Source organism: Bos javanicus, chromosome 5 (genome assembly GCF_032452875.1).
Source record: "Bos javanicus breed banteng chromosome 5, ARS-OSU_banteng_1.0, whole genome shotgun sequence".
NCBI classification, from domain to species: domain Eukaryota; kingdom Metazoa; phylum Chordata; class Mammalia; order Artiodactyla; family Bovidae; genus Bos; species Bos javanicus.
Window position 1 is genome coordinate 111,077,266 of NC_083872.1, and position 12,525 is coordinate 111,089,790.

Consider the following 12,525-nt stretch of genomic DNA (forward strand, 5'->3'; position numbering starts at 1 on the left):
TCCCAACCCTCCAGGTTTTTACCAAGACCCTGTAGGAGTTCCTTGAGTCATACGGCAAATTCCCATTGGCTATCTGTTTTACATATGGTAATGTACGTTTCATTGTCGCTAGGGAAGAGGATTCTGCTTTTAGTTCTGCCTGTGGGGCTCCCCAGATTGTCCCCCATCCCCAGGGAATGGGATTTTTGTCTGTCTATGGGACTTTTCAGGCAAGAATACTGGAGTGGGTTGCCATTTCCTTCTCCAGGGGATCTTCCCAACACAGGGATCGAACCTTTGGCTCTTGTGTCTCCTGCTTTGGCAGGCAGATTCTTTACCACTACCACTCAGGAGAAGCCCTGGAGAATGACTGGGGGGAGCAGGGGTGGCTGGGTCAGGGAAGGAGAGGGAGAGGCAGAGGGCTCTGAAATTCTAGTCTTTGGTACCTGGGACACTTACTTTTCCTTTATGAGACTCAGTTTCTCCATCTGCAAAATGGGAGGGTTGTCTCCCTCCTTTGGGCAGTCTCTGCCTTGCTACCCTGTGGTGTCACGATCTGATAACTGCCTCTTTGCAAAGCCTCTTCCCCTGATCAAGAGCAGAAACCCAGCTCTTCTGTGCACTGAAAAGCTGGGGCAGGTTAGGGTGATTTCCACTATTTATCTAGGCCAACTCCATTTGCAGCAATGATCTGCAGACTTCTGAGACTCAGAGAAAAGCCAGAAACAGTGCAGTCCCAGGGTGGTCAGTCTCCAGAATCTCCTGCATGGGTGTGTCTTGGGGGGTCCTGGGAGGGAAATGACTTGTCCAAGACCCCACAGTCAGCCACATTGAGGTGACTCTGGACCCCATGCATTCACTGTTCCTTCCCCAGACTTCTGAGGGCTGCGTTCATTCTTTTCCTTGTTTTTCTGCAAACAGAGCAGAGCAGTCTGGGAAGGAGCAGGGTCAGGACAGCTCCCAGGGGTGGGCCTCAGAAACTCCTATCCTCGGGAGACCACACCCATGCACGGGCCCCTGTCCGCTCTGAGCTGTCCTCTGCACTGGGGGACCCGGGAGATCTCCCAGGGTGGGTGGGGAAGGGTGGGAGGGATGTGCTGGAATGGACACATTGGGGGTCAAATCTGGGGCACCAGTGTCTGGACTCCCTCCTTCTCTCCTCTCGTGCAGTTCAAGAGCCACCCCAAGCCCTTCTGCCCAGTCCTAGAGACCCTGTGAGCCGTCTGCCCTCCTTTCCCCTTAATGCAATTCAAAAGCTCTTTGCTGCTCTTGGGACAGAGACCAGGGGACTCTGGTCCAGGCCACACAGGGAGCCAGAAAAGGCTCTTTGCTGGAATCAGGAGCCCTGAGAGGTCCCAGCGCTGGACCTCCACGCCTGCATTGACCATTGGAGGGCAGAGCCTCCATGGTCCCAGGATTCTGAGGGTTCTGCTCTGCAGTCTCCCTCTGTACACACTCGAGGGCATTAAGCAGAAGAAGCCCCATTCCGTCACTTGCTCTGGCCCGCGGCTTTCCCGTCAGAGCACAGCCCTGCTGCCCACCGCCCCACCTTCCCCATCCCTGACCTCCTTAAAAGCCCAGACACCCCAAAGCCATTGCATCTACTTCCCCTGACCCCTGTCTGTCTCCTGTCTGCTCTCTCTGTCTGCTGTCTGGTGTCTGTCCCGACATCTGTCTGTCTGAGGGACAGTAAGAGGAAAAGGCTGGAACCCCACCCTGCTGGGTCCACATGATCAGTGCACTGTTCACCCCGGGCTGGGAAATCACCTCCATTGTGAAGATGGGGAGCTGCCGGAGTGTGTGTCAGGGTGTTTATCACACAGCGTGCTGTCAGAGTGTGGGGGTGGATGGGTGGGGGTTGTGTATGTGTGCAGAGGTCAGGGGGGCAGTGTGTGTGTCATGAGCCCTTGGTGAAATAAACTATGATAAACTGACACAGTGAAATATTATGCAGCCATTCAAGATGATGTCTTTGAAGAATAGTGGTGACATAAGATATGGTCACAATATAAGATTTAATAAATAAAATGGGTGCCCAGAAGAAAAAGTTGAATGCTGATAATGCTAATATCTGGATACTTAGCTAGTAAATGCTAATAATGGTTATCTTTGGATTGTTAAATTAGGAGTAATTTTATCTTTTATCAGTTCAATTCAGTTGCTCAGTCGAGTCCGACTCTTTGCAACCCCATGAACCGCAGCACGCCAGGCCTCCCTGTCCATCACCAACTCCTGGAGTCCACCCAAACCCATGTCCATTGAGTCGGTGATGCCATCCAACCATCTCATCCTTTGTCGTCCCCTTCTCCTCCTGCCCTCAATCTTTCCCAGCATCAGGGTCTTTTCAAATGAGTCAGCTCTTCACATCAGGTGGCCAAAGTATTGGAATTTTAGCTTCAGCATCAGTCCTTCCAATGAACATCCAGGACTGATCTCCTTTAGGATGGACTGGTTGGATCTCCTTGCAGTCCAAGGGACTCACAAGAGTCTTCTCCAACACCACAGTTCAAAAGCATCAATTCTTCAGTGCTCAGCCTTCTTCATAATCCAACTCTCACATCCATACATGACCACTGGAAAAACCATAGCCTTGACTAGACAGACCTTTGTTGACAAAGTAATGTCTCTGCTTTTTAATATGCTGTCTAGGTTGGTCATAACTTTCCTTCCAAAGAGTAAGTGTCTTTTAATTTCATGGCTGCAGTGATTTTGGAGCCCCCAAAAATAAAATCTGACACTGTTTCCACTGTTTCCCCATCTGTTTGCCATGAAGTGATGGGACCGGATGCCATGACCTTAGTTATACCCTTGCATATTTTGCATGTTTTCTGCAATGAGCATGTGTCGGTTTTAAAAGTTTTAAAAAGGAGAATAAAGGTACTAAAAAACACATTAAAGATAAACTAGAAAATAAAGAAACAAGACTTAAACTAAGGCCTAGCGGAAAACACTGAACTTAAAACTAAGCCATATGTGCAGCTTAAAGTCAGCCAACACTGAATGAACACCTATTGGGTGCTGGGGATCAGTGGAGCGATTATAGAAATGCTCAAGATATAGCCCTCCCTGGCGAGTGCACTGTCCACTGGGAGGGTGGGACAGTCACCAGGCACAGACAATGCTGACACGGATGGAATGTGTTCCCCAGAGGAAGGCACCAGAGAAAGAGAGAGATGGGTGAATCAGGAGGGCTTCAGGGAGGAGGTGACTGCTCACAGGACGGCTTCAGGGAGGAGGTGACTGCTCACAAGAGGGCTTCAGGGAGGGCAAGGGGTAACAGGGAAGTGCAACAGGGTGGTGTTAAGAGACCTGCCCTATGTCTGGAGCATCATTTAACTACAGAGCAGGAGGGACACGCAGGCTGCAATTCACTAGAAGCCCGCTGTGCTAGAGCTAAGTGGGCATTCAAAGGATTGGTCAGCAATTCACTCATCATTTATTCACTCAAGAAACATTCCTATTGTTCAGTATATACTATGCGTCATGCACTGTTCAGGCTTCCCAGGTGGTGCTAGTGGTGAAGAACCCACCTGCCGGTGCAGGCGACACAGGAGACTAGGGTTCGATCCCTGGGTCAGGAAGATCCCCTGGAGAAGGAAATGGCAACCCACTCCAGTATCCTTGCCTGGAGAATCCCATGGACAGAGGAGCCTGGTGGGCTACAGTCCATGGAGTCGCAGAGTTGGACATGAATGAAGCAACTTAGCAAGCACGCACATGTACTGTTTGGGGACCCCCAAGCACAGCTTCTATTCAAGTGGAGGAAAACAGGCAATAGAACCATTAACGAGTAAAATGTATGAGAGGCCAGATGGTAAGAAGTGCTCTGAGAAAAGATGAGGCTGCATGGGGAGGCGGCAGTTCATTTGCTGTGAAGTGGTCAGGGAAGGTCTCACCTGAGCGTGATATTTTGATCCCAGACTAAAGGAAGTGAGGTGTGGGATCTGGAGGAGGAGGACTTGGGGAAGAGGCAGAGGGAGGGCAAACGCAGAGCCTGAGGGGAGGGCAGGGGAGGCGAGGTCCACTTGGGGCCCATGGTGAGGAACTGCTCAGCCTGGGGTTGGGTGGGTCAGTAAGAGACGGGAGAGGCAGGGGCTGGACTGGGCTGGCAGCCTGGAGGTGAGGAAGATGAGGAATCTGACATGTGTTTGAAGGCAGAGCTGACACTGTTTGCCGCATCGGCCGGGGACAGGTAAAGGAAAGGGAAGGCTAATTCCAAGGTTTATACCCCAGCTGTGGGAGGCTGGCTGGCTGGGTGGGGCAGCGTCGGGATAAGTGGCAGCAGGGAGGCAGGCGCTGAGGTTGGACAGGCTGAGGCTGAGATGTCCAGCGATAAATGCAAGCCATCCTCGGGGAGTGATGGAGCTGGCATGACATTTAGGTGTCATGGGCTTGTGGGTGGTAATTAACCTATGAGAGAAGATGGGATCGCCTAGAGAATGGGTGTGGGCAAGAGGTCCACTGATTGAGCTCTGGGCTTCCCCCAACATTTAGAAGTCAGAGAAGGAAGGACGGACCAGCAGAGCAGCCTGAGAGGAATAGCCAGGGAGCTGGGGGCCCAGGAGAGCAGTGCAGAGATGGGGGGCTGGTCCTCAGCTAAGGTGCTCAGCCTTTAGCAGCATGCAAGTGGGTGGGACATGAGAGATACGGTTCCTGCAAGCAATGGGGGCAAGCCTTTTAGGAAAGAGAGGGTTTGAAAAAGAATAGAGGAAAGGCAGTCAAAAGGGCAAGTGAAGCCAATGCTTCTTAGGGGTGTTGCTGAAGAGGGGAACCACTGTGCCACCTGAAATCTAGACAAGAGGCTCAGAGAGCCCTATGCGGGCCTCTTCTCAAGGGGTGTCCAGGGGACAACTGTTTGTTGCAGGGGTGGGGGCGGAGGCAGGAGGCATTGGACAGAGCTTGGTCTGAGCTAGGTGTCCACACACAGGTGCTCAGGGCCATTCAAGGTGTGGGTGGAGCCAGGGGTGAGAATGAAGGGAGCTGGGCTGGGAACCAGGGCAAGTGCCAAGGCCGAGGCTGGTTGTCCCCTGCGACCATTCAAGGAGTGGGAGAGTTCTGAACCCAGACACTTCATTAAGATCGGCTTCTCAAGTAGAAAGAAAAGACGGGTGTGAGTTAACAGCTAGCCCACGTGTTTACATCATTTTGATATTTCAGGTATGTGGGCCTCTCTCCTGTGCTCTTCTCCCGGGCATTGCAAATGTGAGGGCAGGCCTGGGAGCAGCGAACCTGAGTGTTGGGGTGAAGACAGGGTTGTTTTAGGGTTTGACTCATTTTCTTTTTTGTTTTTAAGACAGAAGAAGAATTAGCATTCTCTTCTGAAGAGTTTTCCTGGAAGAGAGGAAATTGGTGGTGCAAGAAGGGATGCAAATTGCAAGAAGGGGATAAAATCCAGGGCTCAGGTGGGCCTTAGGGAGACTCTCAGATACTCCAACCACAAGACCAGGGGGATGTCAGTGTGAGCGGGTGTGGGGCCAGGTTGTAGGAGCATGTGGGCATTTTCCCATGATTCCTTCTGTTATTTCAGTGAAAAAGCAGCAAGATCATGGATCATAAATAAGGGAAGAGGGCCCTGGATATTTGCAGAAGGAGGAGAAGGTGAGAAAGAACCCTCTTCCATGAAGGGGAAAACAAGCAGACCAGAAAAATGTGTCAGCGTCACCCATCCACACTGGCCGATCGCATTTTTCCCAAGATGGGAACATCTCCCACCCCACAAGCTCTTCTAGAACGTTCCATGCCTCCACTAAGAAATGGAGTCGAATTTTCCTCCACTTGAACCTGGGCAGGCTTTTGACTTACTCATTACTGATGGAATGGGTGGAACAACAGTACAACCCTTCTGAAGCTACATGAGAAGAGCTTCTGTCTTGTAGGATACCCATGCCGGAACCCTGAGCTGCCATACTGTATGGAAGCCCAAGCTAGCCCATGAAGAGACAACCTGGAAAGTCTCTTAAGTCCATGGAGGGAGAGAGATGCCCAGTCAGGGCTCAGATGTTCCAGCCTCAGCCACTCAGTGAGACCCTGAGCAACACAGATGAGATCCTCCCAAACCCATGACCCACAGAATCCTTGTGAGATAATAAATGTTGTTGTCTTAAGCTTTTATTTAATGATGCAGAAAATAGTTGGAACAAATACCAAAAGCCTAGAGATTCACGGTCATGACTTTAAAGTGATGCAACCCGTTGGCTCAGTGATATCCAACAGATTTTTGCAGGGACAAGGCCTGCACATTGGCGACAAGTTTCCCCTCCTTGGCTCAAGGGAGGAATAGAGAGGATGAAGAAGAAAAGAGAGAAGGGATTGAGTCTCAGATGTCAGGGTAAAGTCTTGGCCTTGACCCTATAGACTACTGAGAGTACCCCAGTGAGAGCTGTTTACATTCTGTGTGCATGCCAGGCCCACTGTGGTGGTAGCAATATAGAATACAGCCCACCTCCCCAGAGGACCTGGAGTTGGGGGTGGAGAGGCCTGGGGACTCAGCATGGCTACATCCTCAGCTCCTCCCATCTTTCTGAGGCCTCCAGCAAGAACTCAGTAGAAAGGAAAAGGGTGAGGAGTGATGAGCCTCAGTGCTCCCATCTGAAAAATGGGGGGCCCTGGACTTAAGGCCTGTAAATGTTCTTCTGGCTCTGAGACTAAGGATGGGACAGGGACATTTTTGGTGCTGGGCTGGATCCTGGGCTCTGTCCTGTGAGTGGGATATGCAGGAAAAGGACTCGAGGCCTGGCCCTCATCATTCTACAGGCCTTATTCAGGATTTCTGGATTCCAAGGAAGAACCAAGGAAAACCCAACATATAGGAACAATTTAAGCTGAAGCTTCAATACTTTGGCCACCTGATACAAAGAACTGACTCATTGGAAAAGACCCTGATGTTGAGAAAGATAGAAGGCAGAAGGAGAAGAGGGGAACAGAAGATGAAATGGTTGGATGGCATCACCAATTCAATGGACATGAACTTGGGCAAACTCCAGGAGGTGGTGAGGGACAGGGAAGCTTGGCATGCTGCAGTCCATGGGGTCTCAAAGAGGCAGACACGACTTGGCAACTGGATAACAATGGGGGCTTTTAAAGACTAAAATCTATGGGCTATATAGTAACCCAAAAGCACAGGGGTTTTTGAGGTTTCAAGCAAAGCTTGATCCAGTCAGGCAGGCAGAGTGACAGGACCTGGTTTCTCTGCCTCCATCTCTCAGCTCTGCGTGGTCACATTTGCTCCTTTCCCAGGCTGGCTCTCCCCTGGGGATCTCAGTATGTCCTCCACTCAGGTCTGGGTCTACTTGCTTCTCTTCAGGTCCAATGGAGAGAAAGTCTACCTCCTGGAGACCTCAAGGAGAGACGGTTGCTGTGATTGGCCTGACCTAAGTCAGGTGACTATCCCTGAACCAATCACAACAACCACAGGATGAGATGTAGTAACTGGCTTAAACCAATCAGGGCCTATTTGGAGCTGGGATGGGGTCTACCCATCTGGTAACAGGGGGTGCTGTCAGGACGTAGGCAAGGGACTGGGTGCTAAGGAAAAAAAAGTGAAAAGTGAAAGTATTAATCATTCAGTCGTGTCTGACTCTTTGCGACTCCATGGACTGCAGTCTGCCAGGCTCCTCTTTCCATGGAATTCAGCAGGCAAGAATAATGGAATGGGTAGCCAATTCCCTTCTTTAGGGAATCTTCTTGACCCAGGGATGGAACCTGGGTCTTCTGCATTGCAGGCAGATTCTTTATCATCTCAGCCACCAGGGAAGCCCCAAGGGTGCCAAGGAGGACCCCCCTTCCCCCCTCCCCCCGGCAGTGTCAGCTACTACAGGACACTGGAGAACAACAGACAAGGGCCCAGCCCATGTCCCTCAGTCCCCGCAGCAGAACCTTCTAGAGACTGTGTGCTCTGTCAGAGAGGAAGTGGTTGAGCACCGGAAAGGGGGGGAATCTCCTATCAAGGCCATTTCCGGTACCAGCTGCCCATCCGGCCGGCCTGGAGCCCTGGGATGGGGGCGGCCACCGTTGGCCGGAACCCAGGGTCTGCCTGGGACACTTGGGCAGCTGGAGACTGATTAAGCTGAGAAAAAGGCAGGCTGGAGAATGCGGGGTTGGGGAAGCCATCTGACTCTTCCCTAACACCAAAAAAGGGAACAGAAAAGGTCAGCTTAGGCACTGGGAAAAAGCCAAACAAGGAGCATATGACGGAAGCAGACAGCCCCTTCCACCTGAGCTCAGCTCTGCAGCGTGCTGCCTTACAAGAACCCGGGAGCAAGGCTGCATAGGGATGACCTCGTTGCTCAGATGGGGAGGTGGAGGCCCCAAGAAAAGTGACTCACCTTGCAAGGTAGGGCAAAGCCCGAGTATGAACCTGAGCCCTCTCAAGACTCCCCTCCTCCCGTAGCACAGATTAGTCATGCCCATTCCCACGCACAGAGTCACGTGATGGTGAGGCCACGGGGTGGGAGGACATCCAAAACCCCCTACACCCCCACTATTCCAGAGGCCCAGCAGAGAGAGGAAGGGGGCTGCAGGGTCCAAGTGGCCCAAGTTCAAATCCGGCCTCTGCCACTCTGGCTGTGTGAACTTGGGCAAGTCAGGGTCCGCATTTACAAAATGTACCAAATACTTCCCTGAGAGGTCGTTGGGAGGAGTGATTGACATCACATATGCAAAGCCACTGACACAGTGCAGCACATGGTGAACGTTCCACGCCTCATGTAACAGAAGGGGAGTTTGTCAGGTTTAATTACCGTATCACCGCAGAAATGCTGTGATCTGCTGAACCCAGTGCAGCAAGCTGCAGAGGGCGGGGGAGGAGCTATCCTAAGTGAACCCTGAGAAACAGAGTGGGGGTGGGGCGTTGTCAAGAAATTCAGCAGGACAAGAGATGCGGGGGTCCTGGCTTTCTGGGAGGGATTCAGAGCGCTGTCCCCGCTGCTCATCGGAAGCCAGACACTGCAGGATCTGTTTTTCCTCTTTCCCCAGGGATTGTACTAGGACCCTCATCCCCTGAGCCTGGGCTCACCAGGGGTGAGAAGGTTGCAGACAGGGGGTCATTGTCCACTCTGACTGGGCCCAGATCTCGCAGCTGCCAACCCCTCTGGGACACAGGGTCTTCTTGGACCAGCCCAGCCATGTGTGTGTGGGTTGAGGGGTGTTTATCCCCCAGTTGCCATGGGAGACCCAGATTCTACACTGGGCACTCTCTCCAATGTCCTGACGGTGACCCCAGAGCATCTCTGACCAGCAGGCCTGGGTGGGGCCTGGGAGGACAAAGCCGCCTTTGGCTGCCGGCAGGCCGGGTGGGCAGAATGCGTCAGCTTGTCGTCCAGCCAGAGAAACCTGGAAGCCAGCCTTGACATCCCCTCTCTTTGTCACCATGCATATCTTGTTTTTGTCATGACATGACATGACAGATGTTGCTTGCCACTGCTGCCACTGAAGTCGCTCTAGACTCCGGCCCCGCCGTCTAAGCCACAAGCCGCTGCCCTTGGTCACCTCCACCGCTGCACCCCTTCCTCCCCGTCTCACAGGCAGCCTGCCCTGCATCCACAGCCAGGAGGAGCTTTGAGAAACACAGTTCAACCACATCAGTCCCTGGTGTTGAGTACTTCAGTGAGTACTTACAAAACACGTACCCTACAAAGGACGCATAACCAGAATATACAAAGAATTTCTACAAATCGATCAGAAAAAGAGAGGCAACCGGTGGAAAATGGGCAAGAGACTTTGAACAGGTCTATCACAAAAGAGGTTCTCCCAGGGGCTTGTAAACACATGAAGACATTATTAGTCATCAGGGGAATGCAAAATAAAAGCTCAACGAGATGCCAATACACACCAGCCAAAATGGCTAAAATAAAAATCATAGAAAATATCGAGTGTTGGTGAGGACGTGGAGCCACCGGAACTCTCAGGACACTGCTGCTGCAGGGACCATATTTGGTACAACGAGTGTTTGGCCTTGTCTCACGGAAAGTGGACAGATGCTCACCCTGAATCCAGCAATTTCACTCCTGGGCATAGATTCAACAGAAATGCATGCATATGTTTGTGGAAAGACAGGTACAAGATGTTTTTCTTCATGGTTTTCTTCTGCTTTATTCAGTGCAGCCACAATCCAGAAATAATGTGAATGTCCATCATCAGTAGAATGAAATGAGATTAAACGTATGTCACAGTGTTGAGAGGAAGAAGCCGGTCACAAAGAAGTATATGTATGATTCCGTTTGTGTGAGCTTCAAAAACACCAAAGTCAGGACAGTGATATCTTTGGGGAAAAAGGAATGAGGGGAGACGCGAAGAGGACTTCTGGGGTGCTGGCAATGTCTTGTCTCTTGATCTGGGCACTGGTTATACAGGTGTGTTTAGCTTGTGAAAATTCATCCCGAAGAATGCTTACGATGTAAGCACTTTTCTTTACATATATTGCTCTACAATAAAAAGTTTAAAGAAAAATCCTCCACCTACATTGCCCAAAGTCCTCTGTGGTGGTCCCCACCAGCTTATCCATGGTTTCCTGGACATGCCATGTAGTTCTCTCCACCTGTAATTCCTGACTCCAGTTGGTAAACATTCTGTCTGGGGTCACCACCACCACCAGGAAGCCCTCCTTTCTGGCTCCAGACAGAGAGGGCTTCTGCCTTCTCTAAAAAACCATAGGTAACTTCATTTCAGCCCTTACTCATCTGACAGTCACTTCAAAGGATTTATTAACCACTCGTAATGTGCCAGGCATCTACATGTGTGCATGAGTGCTAAGTCGCTTCAGTTGTGTCCAACTCTATGTGATCCTATGGACTGTAGCCCTCCAGGCTCCTCTGTCCATGGGGATTCTCCAGGTAAGAACGCCAGAGTAGGGTGTAATGCCCTCCTCCAGGGGATCTTCCCAACCCAGGGATTGAACCCGTGTCCCTTATGTCTCCTGCATCGGCAGGCAGGGTCTTTACAACTGGCATCACCTGGAAAGCCTGTCAGGCACCTACACTTGTGAATTAAAGAGTCCTAATTTAGCAGGTTAGATTTTTTTCAAATTTAAAACTTGCAGAAATAAATAGACATGGACAAATTGCAATAAATGCCCCCAAAGGGAAGTTCAGACAAGCAGTGGAGAAAAATGCAAAGGATGGGGGAGTGGGATGGGGTTGGTTTACCCTGGATGATCAGGGGAGGGTCTCCAGTGCAGAGGCTGAGACATCAAAGGGAAGCCAGGCCAAGGTCACTTGAGAGGAGTTTCGGCTGAGGGCAGTACACTGGTGAACGTTAAGCTTTGAGTGTGCTGGGGTTGGCACTGTTGGCCTGTTCAGTGTCTGCCAGTATTCATGAATGAATGATGGGAGGCTGGGAGAGATGGGCAGGGAGATCATAGATAAGGGTTTGGTGGCCTCAAGGACACATGTTGTCTCTTTCCAAGTGTGCACCTCCAGCTGGCATGGCCAAAGTAGGAAATAAAATTTGAGGTTCCCAGAAGCATAGACCCCCCTCTCCCAGCAAATGTGCAGAGATGCAGGCCAATCGCTCCTTCATTTACTCACTTATTGTGCCAGGCCCGATACTAGGGACTGTCCCCTTTGCCTACCATTCATGCCAGATCCCCAGAGGTTATTTTAACTTCTGGGATCTCTGAGGATTCAAGTCTCGCCCTGTTTCAAAATGTATCCCCACCTCAAACCTCAGTGCCCTTCCATTGCCCAGGCAGGACTCTCCCCTGATCACCAGGGGAAATCCAGGGGAAACTTGCGTTATGCCACCTAGTTATTTACAAGCCCAAACATGATTTGGGGGCAGCGCTCACCTTGCCAAAATAATGTCTGCTTCACCAAAGAATTCTCAAAGCTATTTTAATTAGTTTTACCAACAGGACTTCTCAGACACTGTTGACCAGAGCATAAATAGGTACCGCCTTCCCAGCGTATGCCAGGACTTGGAGCAATTATGACAGCATGCGCCTGTAACCTAGCCACCCACCTGTGTAAACCTTGGAGCACCTTCCACCCAGGTCTACAGGGGGCACGCCCCGTGTATCCCTGGCAACACTTGCAGCAGCTGTGAAGCAGAGGCAACCCAGATTTCCCCAACTAAGGAATAGGTAAGTAGATGTTATGGGCTTCCTAGGTGGCTCTAGTGGTAAAGAACCCACCTGCCAATGCAAGAGATGTAAGAGACGATCCCTGGGTCGGGAAGATCCCCTGGAGGAGGGCATGGCAACCCACTCCAGTATTCTTGCCTTGGAGAATCCCCATGGCCAGAGGAGCCTGGAGGGCCACAATCCATAGGGTGGCACAGAGTTGGACACGACTGAAACGACTTAGCACGCAAGTGAAAGGTGGTGGATGCACGTGGTGGTTAGAAGTAGCTCACCTGTAGAACATGGGTCAAACCCAAAAGACCTATTTGGGAAAAAGGGAAATAAATAAAATGGGATGTCTGACATGTCGTTGTTCAGTCACTACATCGTGTCCAGCTCTTTGTGACCCCATGGACTGCAGCACATCAGGCTCCTCTGTCCACCATATCCTGGAGTTTGTTCAAATTCTTGTCTACTGAGTCAGTGATACT

General features: G+C 51.0%; 1 long non-coding RNA gene across 1 annotated transcript; it reads left to right on the forward strand.

Annotated features, from left to right (window-relative positions):
- Nucleotides 1-1,814: 1,814 nt before the first annotated feature.
- On the forward strand, nucleotides 1,815-6,208 carry LOC133248401 (uncharacterized). The gene is made up of 3 exons (XR_009736698.1): nucleotides 1,815-5,381; nucleotides 5,507-5,577; nucleotides 5,856-6,208. It is a non-coding gene; the product is annotated as an uncharacterized LOC133248401 (long non-coding RNA).
- Nucleotides 6,209-12,525: the final 6,317 nt, after the last annotated feature.